Source organism: Budorcas taxicolor, chromosome 24 (genome assembly GCF_023091745.1).
Source record: "Budorcas taxicolor isolate Tak-1 chromosome 24, Takin1.1, whole genome shotgun sequence".
Lineage (NCBI taxonomy): Eukaryota > Metazoa > Chordata > Mammalia > Artiodactyla > Bovidae > Budorcas > Budorcas taxicolor.
Window position 1 is genome coordinate 41,088,463 of NC_068933.1, and position 14,067 is coordinate 41,102,529.

The 14,067-nt window shown below is 45.5% G+C and overlaps 1 protein-coding gene across 4 annotated transcripts in view; it reads left to right on the top strand.

Moving 5' to 3' along the window:
• Positions 1-14,067, top strand: part of THRB (thyroid hormone receptor beta) — a 437,459-nt gene that overhangs the window by 270,179 nt on the left and 153,213 nt on the right. The gene's annotated exons all lie outside the window — the stretch shown is intronic.

A 14,067-nucleotide genomic window follows, 5' to 3' on the forward strand; every position in this document is an offset into this window, starting at 1 on the left:
GCTCTCACATCCATAGGTGGCCACTGGGAAACCATGGCCTTGACTAGACGGGTTTGTTGGCAAAGTATATGCATTTTGAAATTGTCACCTTTCACTCCTTTGGAAATTGTCTTCTCTTCTAATGAGAACCCCTGCCTCTCTCTGGCAAAAAATAACAGGATTCTGTTCCATCCAGGTCAAGGTCAGAGGGCTGCTTCTTAAAGGATACCAGAGATGTTTTCCGTGTGCCCCCAGGGAATCCCTTTCAATAATCTCACACTGCAGTGTGGGTTCCCACCACTCTCTGGTTTCCAGATTTATGCCCAACTCAGGAATGGACACTCTAGAAAAACCCAGATCTTGTCTTCATTATTACTGTCTTCCTTCCTTTTCTACAGCTACAAATCTTGGGAAGTGAAACGGGGGCAAAAGAACAAGTTCTTATTTCTTTGGTTGTTTCATAAGCCACATGCATTAAATGTTCATGTAAACACCCTGGTTGGGGGGAGGGGGGAGAAATATGATGGTTTGATTTTTGTAAACAAGGGAATTGCATCAAATATCTTCCCCAGGTATAGAACATTTTTATAACTTAGACTGTACTCTGTGCTCAAATATACTAATTAACTAAAATATCCGATAAGACTTTATTACTCAGAAGAAATGGTAACAAGTTACCCATGCCTGCCAGGGAAGGCAGTGTTTTGAATGCGTATCTCTAAAAGGATATCTTCTTAGACTAGAGCATCCAGGGGAGAAGATATTTTGGGGAAAAAAAAAAAAAAAAGAACCTTCTTGACCCTCTTGAATTGAACAAATAAAGTTTTTCCAGGGAGTCTCAAATAGGTAGGATTCTAAACGTTTCTGTGCAAGAGTAGATGAAAATTCGTGCTCTTAATAATCAAAGGATGTTAAGAATAAAGAACTTTAGAAATAAACTAATCAAGGCTACACTTTACAAAGAGAGCCAAAGGGCGAAGAGACTTGTCTCAGAGCTCCTGGCTGATTGGCCCACAGCTGAGGCTAGAGTTCATATCTGCCAGTTCCCAGCCCAGTGCGATGTCCAGGACGCTGTCTGACTTCAGCCGACGTGCCCTTATGAACTGACCTGCCGTGAGCTGCTACCTTAGTGCCTTTGCAGAGCCTTGCAAGAATGGCACAGATGCGAGCAATGCTTCCTTTGAGCTCCAGCTGGAAGGGCTGGGAAGTATCTAATTTCTAGGCAGCCTGAGTAATAGCATTATAGATAGATGCTCATAATGTTAGCACCCAAGACAGCAGGCTCACTTGATTAAATGGCAGTGTGGATCCCTTTACGTTCTTGTTATTTTGATAATTAGATGGGATTTCCAGCTCATCTTTTGACCTGACACTTGTATTTCATTTTTAAAGTGAGTCAGGGAGTGAGTAATTCATTGTAGTTTTACAGAACAAACTATACCTGTAGCTTATTAAAATTTAATAAAACTGCTCCCCATGCAGTAATAAACCTCGTTAAAGTGTCTAGCACATCATGCATGCTTTTAATGGCCTGTTTGCTTTCAGACATGTGAACAGAGACACACTGGGAAAAAGGAAGATGAGTGCAATTTTAAATTTTTCGCCATTTTCGTAGGACTGTTTCTATGTTTCCAAGATATAAAACCCTAGTCGTCTTATCATATTTTTTAAAAGTCTAGCCTTATTATCATATTTTTAAATGTTTCCTTTTCATTTCCTAATGTGAGTAAATACCACCCATTTGTAAGAAGTTAAATAGCATTAATTCTTCAATGCTCGAATACATTAGATGTCGCAGAAGAGAAAAAATGAGGATTCGAAAAAAAAATTCAGAAAAATCCAACCAAAGAAGGATCAAAGTTATTGTAGAAATCACAAATGTATATATCAAAAATTAAAATTTTCACACTTAATTTCTTACTCAATTTGGCATTTGTGCCCAGATTGTCAAGGCGAATAAACCAGAGCTGGAAAACAGAAGGTGATGTTATTACCCTTAATCATAAATAATTTAAATATGTATATTTTCGTATATAATATATATTGTGTTATTTATAATTTCGCTTACATAACTTACATACATTTAGCCTTATTTCTTATATTTATATTTATATATGTATTCATTTTAATAGGCTATGTCTGCCTGGTTGACTGAAGGGCAACATTGACTTTTTTTTAAATTTTTATTAGATTGTAGTTAATTTCCAGTGTTGGGTTAGTTTCAGGTATACCATGAAGTGAGTCAGTTATGCATATACATATATGCCCGCTTTTTTAGATTCTTTTCCAAAACAGGTCACTACACAGCACTGAGTTGGGTTCCCTGTGCTATACAGTAGGTCCTTGTTGATTATCTATCTTATGTATAGAAGTGTGTGTATGTTAATCTCAAACTCCTAATTCATTCCACCAACATTCCGCTTTGGTAACCATAAGTTTGTTTTCTGCATCTGTAAGTCTATTTTGTAAATAGGTTCATTTGTATCCTTTTCTAGATTCCACATATAAGTGATATCATGTTATTTGTTTCTTTGATTTACTTCACTTAATATGATAATCTCTAGGTCCATCCAAGTTGCTGAAAATGACATTATTTAATTCTTTTTATGGCTGAGTAATATTCCCTTGTATATATACACCACATCTTCTTTATCCATTCATCTATTCATGTATATTTAGGTTGCTTTCATGCCTTCGGTTCAGTTCAGTTCAGTCATGTCCAGCTCTTTGCAATGCCATGAACTGTAGCACGCCAGGCCTCTCTGTCCATCACCAACTCCCAGAGTCCACCCAAACCCATGTCCATTGAGTCAGTGATGCCATCCAACCATCTCATCCTCTGTCGTCCCCTTCTCCTGCTGCCCTCAGTCTTTTCCAGCACCAGGGACTTTTCCAATGACTCAGCTCTTTGCATCAGGTGGCCAAAGTATTGGAGTTTCAGCTTCACCATGGTCCTTCCAATGAACACCCAGGACTGATCTCCTTAAGGATGGACTGGCTGGATCTCCTTGCAGTCCAAGGGACTCTCAAGAGCCTTCTCTAACACCACAGTTCAAAAGCATCAATTCTTTGGGGCTCAGCTTCCTTTACAGCCCAACTCTCACATCCGTACATGACCACTGGAAAAACCATAGCCTTGACTAGACGGACCTTTGTTAACAAAGCAATGTCTCTGCTTTTTAATATGCCATCTAGGTTGGTCATAACTTTCCTTCCAAGGAGTAAGCGTCTTTTAATTTCATGGCTGCAGTCACCATCTGCAGTGATTTTGGAGCCCCCCAAAATAAAGTCTGACACTGTTTCCACTGTTTCCCCATCTACTTGCCGTGGAGTGATGGGACCAGATGCCATGATCTTCGTTTTCTGAATGTTGAGCTTTAAGGCAACTTTTTCACTCTCCTCTTTCACTTTCATCAAGAGGCTTTTTAGCTTCTCCTCACTTTCTGCCATAAGGGTGGTGTCATCTGCATATCTGAGGTTATTGATACTTCTCCCTGCAATCTTGATTCCAGCTTGTGCTTCCTCCAGCCCAGCGTTTCTCATGATGTACTCTGCATAGAAGTTAAACAAGCAGGGTGACAGTATACAGCCTTGACATACTCCTTTTCCTGTTTTCTATTGTAAATGGTGCTGCAGTGAACATTGGGGCACTTGTATCTTTTCTAATTATGGTTTTCTCTGGATTTACACCGGAAATTTTGACTGTTTCCTGAGGATAATATTAGTGAATCATTAAGACTTTAGTTCCTCTCCCACTTCATTACATGTTTCTGTTACTTGAATTCAAATCAACAACATGTATTAGCAAGCAGCCAGCATCTGATATTTGTGGAGAAATGACTAAGATGGCTGCCGGTCACAAAGCAATATGCGGACACTGTCGTAATCCCATGTCCCTGGAGGGCCGGACTGTCTGTCACTTGCTCCCTCTCCTCCCCCAGAGGACCATGCCCTGTCTTCTAATCGTCTTCGCGCTGGATGAGGAAGCTCTGCCGAGGCCTTCTTTTCACTCTGGCAGAACATGGCGGAATCTTTCTGGATCTTTGTCCCACGTCTCCTACCTTTGCTCTCCTCTCCGAATACAGCTGTGGTCTGGACGTCGATTTCCAAAGTCTTGTCTTCGCAAGAACACGCAAGTGTGGCAGGCCTAGTACGGCAGGTCGCTTTGCTGGGGACCCAGGCTCAGCCCCCACTTCTGAACTCCATTAGGTCTCACAAGCCAGGGTCCCTTCCACCACTGAGAGTTGGCCCATGGCTGTGGACATGAGTCTTTTCCTGGCTTGGATGGGAGCCCGGTCTTTGCCAGCGTGCCATGACCGCCCTCAAGAACTACTTTGCTCTGAGGTGTTTCTCTTGCCACTTCCCCAAGGCTCCCTCTGCCCCTCCCGGGATCACTACTTTCCAAGTCTAAAGATTTCATGAGACGGTCTCCGGATTCAGCCTGTTCACCTTCCTTTCTCTGCATTGTCTCAAGTGGAGAGGTGGAACTACAGTCCTCTAGTCCTCTGGCCAACAATTTTTAAGACTAAGATATGGAGTTATCCTGCTCTCTTTGTTTTGTGGCTGCTGGAATTATTTTGTTTTGCTTTGTTTTATTTGAATGTATGTTTTTTCATTCCTTAAGTGTTAAAGGAGGGAGACCCCGTGATACAACCTCACACAATGATCTTTTCTCCGTATCACCTCAGAAATCACACACACGTCTACACAAAAGTGGCAGTACAGATTTGGTGAAGTTTAAATGAAGATTAAAACTTCCATGCCAAACTTTCATTCATTATTGCTGTTATGATTATAAGAGAATGTAATCTTTGGAGAAAATAGGATAGAAAAGTGCCGTAGAGGACACCTTCATTCTCACATCATTTGGTGTGTTTTCCTATAGTATTTTGCTTATCTGGGATAGTTTCCAAAAATAGGATTACACAACATATGTGGCTGTTTACTTTGTTGTTTGTTTTGCCTCTAACAGTATGCTAAAAGCATTTAATATAGCATCAAATATTTAACAAAAAAAAATGTTTTAATCATTTGGAAACATGCTCTGTATTTAAATAATCCCCTATCATTGGACACTTATGCTATTTATAATTTTTATTAACATTAATGCTAGGATCTATATAAATCTTTGGGTGTGTTTCCTTTATAATGTTATTAATCAATGTTAAAAACCTTCATTGTTATACAGTGCTATGAGGAAGATAAAAGAGAATCCTGCACTGTATTAATGGTCCGGACCCAAAATTCTGAATAAATTTAGTTATACGTCTTTTAGTGCTTGTTGCTCATGAATTTAAGGTTGAAAATCATGTGAATTCTGGTGAGTTATTTAGTGGAAACCACTGAAGCATTTCCTAAGTTGATTTCTCACTGTTTTCAGACAAGGTCGCTTTCGCTGTCTCGATGAGTGCCCTTTGGCTTTTTCTGCAGAGTTGAGGGTAGCAGAGTGGTTCAGCGCACGGACCCCGGGGTCAGAAGGACCTGAGATCTACCCCAGCTGTGTCTGCTGTGGAGCCGGGTGGCCTCTGCACACCGCCCCCTGCCCCTCCTTCTTCCATTACGTTCCAGTGACGGCCGCTTGCCCTCCGTCCCCTAAGCCGGCCAAGAGGAAACCCCGCCTGGCCCCTGACTCCTTCCGTCTTCACACTCTTCCCCCCGGCTGCTCGCAGGGGGCCCTTTCTTGTTCGAGGGCTGGGCCTCTGCTCAGATGATGTTTCTGCTAACGTTCCCCTGGCGTCATTCTCCATTCCATTCCTCTGCTGTATTTTCTTCTTAGTATTTCTCATCACTTATAAGTATCTTAATAATAGCTCTGAAAATAGTAATAATAAAATATTGGCCCTAATGAATGGTTTTTATTAGCTTACCTCAGCACCCATAATTCCCTTCTGCCCACCTACAGCTTTGGAGCCCTTCTGCGGTGAGGGAGACTGCCCTCTTGTGGACTGTTAGGATATTGCTACTAAAGGCGCAAAGTTTCATTTTTTTCAAATGCAGTCTTGTTTTGCGGGGGCTGGGAAGGGGTGGGGTGTTGGATCTGGAGGGGCGGGGAGCTTATCTGCAAGTGTCAACTACCTGAGACTTACTGATTTTCAAGCGGCAGACGAATGCATTTCTAATCGACCTGAAACAGGAATGACCTAAAATGTGAAATGGCCTTGGTGTAATAGTGATAGTTACTCGTCAAAGAGTGTTTTCTCAGTACCAACCACTGTACTAAGGAATTTTCTCATATTATCTCATTTAGCTTAAGCATCAGAGCTGGGAAAAGGCAACAGCTTGAGACATATAAAGAAAGCTTTCCCAAGCCTTGGAGCAAGGCTGATTCTCTATGTCTAAGCTTTGTCTGCAAAGTTTTGGGGGAGGGGAAAAATGGCAAGGTGGAATAAGAGTTCTTTTGTTCAGCAGCAGAGGGGCCTGAGTTCTGGACTCACCTGATTACTGCGAGTCCCATGGAGGTTCGTTTGTCTTGTCCAGACCTTAGTTTCCCCAAATGCAAAATGAGACTGAGGGCTCTTTCAGGCGGGAAGCGCCTTCATCAGCTATGCTCAGCCAGTGCCAAAGGGGAGGTCAAGTCATCATTTCATCATCCTTCCCAGGAATGTGGCTCTGAAATTCTAAGACTAGGACATCGCTCTGTGTGTTGATTACATGCCATGTTAACCGCAGGTTAACACCTGAAAATTGTCTTACAACAGTGTTACTTCTGTAAAGCTTCTCAACATAGTCCTTCGTCCATGAATGATAGCTGAGTTTTAAATGTAGTTGATTATGTATTACTGTAATTGTCCATGTCTGGGTTTTGTGCATAAGGTTTTCTTTTTCTTTCTCATCTTTTATTGGGGTAGAGTTGCTTTGCAATGTGGTGTTGGTTTCTGCTGCATAACAAAGTGACTCCGCCATACAGATACTTACATCCCCTCCCTCCTGAGCCGCCCTCCTCCCCCTGCCCCACCCACCCTCTAGGGCGTCGCAAGAGCACCAGCTGAGCTCCCTGCCCTGCAGAGCAGCTTCCCGCCAGCTGTCTGCTTTACACTGGGGAGTGTATAAGTCAGTCCCAGTCTCCCAACTCATCCCCCCCTCCTTCCCCGCCGCGTCCACACATCCATTCCTACATCTGCGTCTCTATTCCCACCCTGGAAATAGGTTCATCTGTACCATTTTTCTAATTCCACATATCTGCATTAATAGACAATATTTATTTTTCTCTTTCTGACTTACTTCACTCTGTTTGACAAGCTCTGGGTCCAGCCACATGTCTACACATGACCCAATTGCTTGATTCAACAAAAATCTATTTTGTAAATGTGCGTTGAGCACCCATTCTGTCTTGGTGCTGGCATGGAGGAAATATCAACAAAAGAGACGACTGTAACCCATCCTCATGAAATCTACTTTCTAGGATCTCAAGACATCATCTCCAGTATTATCTTCAAAAATAATCGGGGGCAAAATGCCAAAATTTAAATTCTGGAAAGTGGATTTATTAGTTATATTATGCATATTGATAGCATCATAATATAAAATTTTAAAGCATCTGCTTTGGGGGGGGGTCTGACAAATTTCTTTTCAACCTCTTATTAGCTGTGGGGTCTTAAGCAAGCCGCTTTACCTCCTGTGCATCGGTATGCTCCCTCAAAAATCAGAGGTTTTATAAGGATTAAATAAGATAGTGTTTGCAAAGAGTCTGGCATACACAGTCCATCCATGGCAGCTGTTGAGTGAAGAAAGAATGAGAAAAGAAAGAAAAGAAAATTGGAAGCAGTCCAGCAGGCAAGTATTGGCAGAAGGCGAAAATGGCAAATATTTTTAATATTATACATAAATGCTGGAAGTTATAAAAAAGCTGAAGAGTAATATCATCTTCTGGCATGCTTAAAACTGAAAATAGAATTTGTTACCCAACTATATCATAGTCATATCCACGTCTTTCTCTTCTGTGCCCAGAAACTCTAGAAGACAAGTTCAGGGCCTTTTTGTTTTGTTTTGTTGGTTGTAGCGGTGGTTTTTGTTTGTTTGCCATGCCACCATGTGGCACATGGGATCTTAGTTCCCAAACAAGGGATTGAACCTGTGCCCCCTGCCATGGTAGCATGAAGTCTTGACCGCTGGACCACTGAGGAAGTCCCAAGACAAGCTCAGTTATAATCCATCATCTAACACGGCTGAAGAAAGGTTTGCCAGAAATACATTCTACAAATAAACATGCAAGTGCGCCTAGCGCTGTTTGGGGCCTTGGAGCTAGAGTGATGAACAAAACAGAAGGGGAAAAAATCCTGTCCCTGTGTTTACAATCCAGCAGGCGAGAAACAGACAGACAATGAATGGTCTAAAGAGATGAATCATGTTTCCAGAGAGAGCATGGTCCAAGGTCCTGAGGCAGGAGCAAGCCTGGTGCATTGGAGGACCAGCAAAGTCAGCTGGACTGGAGTGAAGTAAGTGAGGAAGAGAAACAGCGGTGAAACAGAAGTCGGGCGGCGGAGGGACTTAGGCCATAGGAACCACTGCAGGGTTTGTGCAGGGGGTGAAATGAACGCACATATGATTCAACCAGTGGAGTCCACCGACGCGTGTTTCAGAAGGATCACCTCTGGCCGTGTGCTGAGAAATAAATGTCGGGGACGGGGTTGAAAGCAGGAAGACCAGGCTTAATGCAGGTGAGAGATGATGGCTGTCGTGATCAAGATGGGAAGCATGCTTTGATGCTGAATCGTTTAAACATTATTTATAGTGACGAGGAAGATAGTGGGTGGAACAGGTTTGTCTGAGGTTTTCTGGCCGGGAGCAGGCGGAAGGTCTGTGATCTAGTTTTGGACATGTCGGGTTTAGTTAGTATGTCCATTAATGCAGACAGGTAGACACACAGGGAGAAGTCTGTCCTGTGGATACACATTTGGGGATGGTGTCTGAGGCCGGGAGACAGAATGAGATCTCTGAGGGAGTGACCGCAGATCAAGAACCAGTGTCCCAGGAGTGAGTCTCGGAGCATCTCAGCAGGCGGAGGGAAAAGAGCCAGAAGAGAGTGGGAAAAGAAGCATCCAGGGGTTTGTAAGGAAAGTCAGGAAGATGTCTTATCCTGGGGGAAAACAGAGGCAAGAGCTTCGAGGCAAGGAAGCAACCAGTCATGTCAAGTGCTGCTGAGAAGTCAGACAGAATGAGGCCGGAGAGTTGGCCGTAAGAGTCAGCGGTGTGGGGACCGTGGGTTGCCTGCCTTGGTTCAGACAGCACGTGGGGGTGCTGGGGGCCAGGGCGGACTGGAGAGGAGCAGGGAGGACTCCAGGAGGGAGCACAAGCCTGCTGCTATAAAGGGGAGCAGAGCAGAAGCTAAGGAGGAAAGGGGGGGTCCAGAGAGAGAGACTCTTAACATGAAATAACGTGCTGGTCAATAGGCTGATTCAATAAATAAGGGGCAAATGCTGAGGCCTGAGGCCGGAAGGAAAGGGGGGGAATCGGTGGAGCTAGGTCCCTGAGAAGAAAAGCTCCGGATGGAGTTCGCACGTGGAGAGGTTGACCTCGGCTGAGACTACTCCCAGTCTCCTAGCATCAGCCCCACTTGGGAATTATTACAAGCGCGCGTTCTCAGCTCCTGCCCCTGCTCTGCTGATTCAGAAACTGAGATTGGGGCCCACACGGTTTAGATGCCAGTGTGGTCCTGAAATGCAGAGGATCCCCTTCTGGCTGCTGCTGTTTCCTCAGAGAAATAGGAGGGATGTTAGTCAAGAGGGAGGGTTAGGAAAAGGTTCTTGGAGACAGGAGGAGACGGGAAAGGCTTATCCAACAGCAGTTATCGGGGACACCGAGAGGGTCCGTGGTCTGGGGGTACAGTGAGGTGCCTGCGAGCGCCAAGTGACCACCCAAGGGAGAGTGTCCACGTGGAGACGGTCAGTTTGATTCTGTTTTTTCTCCAGCCACGTCCAGCTAGAGCTGAGAAGGTAAAAGAGAAAATCAGTGGAGGAATAAATGAGGAACATGGCTAATAGCTTATAAATATGAGCTTTCTAAATAAACCTTGCTTTCCAGCTTGGAAACTGTACGTTTCCTGAAGCCCAGTTTACGTCTTATTCTCAGGGTCCAGCACGGGGCCTGCAGGCCTGGCCCGTTCGCTTCTTGGTGGGAGAGTCAGGCTGGAGTCCTGCCAGCCCCACAGGTCAGGAGTCCAGCTGGTACATCCAGCAACGGCAGCCTCGCCAGTCAGGTGGTGGGCTGGTCAGGGCAGAGGGGTGCACCCAAAGAGTGCCCCGGAAGAACTGTTTCTTCATTTCCTCCCCTGCCCACCATGTTCCTATTCAGACAAAGTTATTATTTAAACAAGAACTTGCCCAGATCATGGAAAACTACATATCATATGATTCTATTTATGAGAAACGTCCAACGTAGGCAAATCTCTAGACAGGAACGAGATTAGTGGTTGATTAGAGCAGGGGGAATAGGGGTGAGCTAAGGGGTGTCAGAGCCTCTTTTTGACGTGATGAAAATGTTCTAGGGAGTTCCCTGGTAGCCCATGGATTCTGGGCTTCCACTGCAATGGCCGGGATCAGTCCCTAGTCAGGGAACTGAGTTCCAGCAAGCTGAGTGACCGAAACATAGAAATAAACATCTAGGTTGAAAAAAGAGAGAAATGTTCTAAAAGTGGCTGTGGTGTATATATCTATGAATATACGATAATCCATGGAATTGTGCACTTTGTAAAGGTAACTTACATGGTGTATGAATGATATCTCAGACTTGCATACCCACACGTTTCACTACTTATCTGTAGAGATGAAAACCAAGGACTTCTTATTGAAAATTAACCAAGTCATTTAAACATGTAGCTGAATTCTTTTGTACCTTTCTTTAGGCAAATAGAAGAGCTTCTCCTTCAAATGCTCAAGACTTGCTAATACATTAAAAAAAAAAGTACAGTCTCTGATGTGGAAAATAGCTGCCAGGAATTAGGCTTTTGTTTCCTTTAAAAAAAAATTACACAAAATAAATTAAACAGGAAGGTAAGAAAGCAAGCCAAGCCCTGCTCTGTTGTGAAAAACTTGGACTCAAAGCGGCCGTTAAGTCTGCTTTTCAAAGGAGGATCCTCTCTGAACTGAACGACCAAAACGAAGGGCCCCAGGGTCTTAAGGTGATAGTGTCTCTTCCATCAAAGTGGCACGTGCTGTTGAGAACAAGCTCATTTCTGCTTCCGTCAGCTTCGCGGCTGGGCACTAACTGTCCTTTGTTTCACTTGTTTGCACTAACTTTCTTGCTCTAGGCCTAGAGACCACACTCCTTTCCTTGCTATTGTCAAAATGCGCCCCTTGTCCCCATTTTAAAGCAGGCTGGCACTTGGCTCTTGCTTCTGGTGACTAAATCCATCTCGGTCAGTTTGTCTTTGAGTAGAAGAGCCCCAAGGCCGTGCAGTCCTGTCGTCCAAGGCAAGACGTATCTCTGGTGTGTGTTTACGGCAGAGTCACTGCACCCTCCCTGAGCAGCCTGGGACTGGAGCAAGAAGGAATCAGCGGGGGGCCATGGTAGCTTACGAGCCAGGGGCTCTGGGACGTTTCACAGGCCACAGGAGGACGTTTCATCCTCCACTTCCACATCTAAAACTAAAGGGATGAATCAAGTGACCTGTGAGGTTCTTTCCAACGCCAGCCTCCAGACAAGGCATGGGAGATGGAGAGCTGGGGCCCCAGAGTCCGAGTGAGCTGGACGGGTGCCTGCACCCTGCTTCCTCAGCCCCTCTGTGCTGGGCACTTCCAGGCTCAGACCGGCTGCCTGGGTGCCTCCCGGGCTCAAGGCTGTCGGTAGTCACAGCCGTGATGCATCTATGCTCAACTCAACACAAGAGCAAAAGAGCCGGCCCCGCACACTTCCAGTCTCCCTGGGAGCCAGGCTGGTGTGCGCGAGGTTATGGACCACGTGATACTGACTACAAAGCTCCAGCCCAGGAGAGGCCAGGTGACGCCCTGAAGCTTCAGGGGGCAGAGTCCAGGGCTGAGACTGTCGGCTGGGAGGAAACATAAGTAAAACCCTCCTTGTTTGTTTCTTTCTCTCCTCCCCGTCTGACTCTCCCAAGTTTGTTTTGGTTCTGAAACCAGGCCCTCCCAGGGGAGCTAACAGAGAGCAGACCCTTCGTCCGCTTCCTGTCTCCGAGTCTCCGGGCCTCGGCCTGGGGGGCCCCGTGGGCTCTGCGGTGTCGCCTGCCTCAGTGGGTGCCCTTTTCAGGTGCCCTTTTCAGGTGCCCCCACCCTTCCTGGCCACGATCTGCGGGCCTGCTTCTTGGGAGAAGCCCTTCCCCCTCTCCCCTCCTCCTCTGCTCTGTTCAGAGGAACACCTCTCCAACCCCGGAAAGAGAGCGGTGCACGCGGAGGGTTTTCATTCATTTCACCCATCAGATCTCGAAACACTGGAGGCCGTGGTTCTTCACACTCTGTTCCTTGCCAGCACCGTCAGTGGTTTGGAGGTGTTGCTCTGGCGCGGACTCACGGGACCAGCCTCCCCTCGGAGCCGAAGCTGGATCCAGGGCCAGCCGTGTGAGTGTGGGAGGTGGCTCCACTGTGCTCACAGGGCACGTCCGCCTGCCCCGTTAGTGGGACTCCTGTTGTTCGGTCCCCGAGTTGTGTCCACCTCTTTGCGACCCCGTGGACTGAAGCCCGCCAGGCTCCTCTGTCCTCCACTATCTCCCAGAGATATCAAATTCATGTTCAGGCATGTTTCATCTGTACTCAGGTCAGATTCCACCCAGGCTGAGACGTGCCTGAGCCCCTCTTCCCTGCTGGCCTGCCAGTCCATTCTGGAGAGCTCTCAACACTACAGACATCACCCCACTTTTCCTCCCCCACCTCCCTCCTCTGCTGGCAACAGCCTTCCCCCTCCCCCATCCCCCATGTGTGGGCCGGCCTCCTTCCCCTCCCCATGGGGGTTGCCCCCCCCCCCCATTCCAGCTGGGCCACTCCTGTTCATTTGTTTCATCTCATCCCAGTGAGCACTTTTAAGAATCTCATCCCATTCACCGCTTCTAAGACTTCCTTAAGTCAAATCCGGCCTTTTCGTCTTTCCCTTGTATTGTATAGCGTCACCAGAGGTTTCCATTGAGCTAACACTAGCATAGCTCTAATTCTACACTGTACCCTCAGCAGCACTACTGACTTGATTAATACCTGTTCCCTCCCCCGAAGCTGGTAGGCACTGTGAGCACAGATACTCTGGACTGTTTTTGTTTGCCTAGCACCTGGCACAGGGGCTGATCAGCATGAGCTGCTCAGTAAATATTTCATGAAAGAAATGGATAGAGGGAGTGAGGGAGGGGAAAAAAAGGGATGGATAGGTGGACAGGTATGGCATCTTTGGGCTGAGACGTGGGCTTTAGCATAGGCAGTGGGCTGACAGAATGAGCATTATGCAAATTCTCTACTAACTCAGAACAGGGAAGCATAAGCATTTGACAGTGGGATTGTTGAACTTGATACCTTGGACATCTCCTTGCTGTTTTGCACTCTTCCCAGGGACACTCTATTTTTATGGGAATGTAATAATAATAACAAGCACAGTACGTGTTTCTTAACCACCACAAATATTTCTCAAATGCAAACTTGCGGCTTCTGATTCATCCATGTTGTTGGGGAGGAAAATCCAAGCTGTCACAGGCTTATGAAAAGCCCTGCATTCTTCTTCTGTGTGATTTTACATGACTAATGTCATTAAACAACCACAGAGACTAACCCACTGGTCACAGGAAAATAAAAACGGTCTTGTGTTGGTTGTGTCTGGCACAAAGCCTTTGTTCAGGAGGATATGCATCTGCGTGTCACGCATCCTAGAATGAACTGACTTATAGCATTCAGTCATCTCCAAGCGATCAAGCCCTTATTTAAAAAAAACAAAAACACACACGGCACCCTATAGCAATCAACTGACTCCAAGGAACTTAGCCTGTTACTAAATACCTAGGAGACAAGGACGTCTGGGTTTGACTCCTACACATTTAAGTGCATGCTCGAAAACACTTATCTTAGAATGAACAGAAGAAAACATTGTTGCTTTAATGATTCTACCCTTAATCTATACCAATATATACCAGTATATATACCACTATATACCCTTACTCTATAC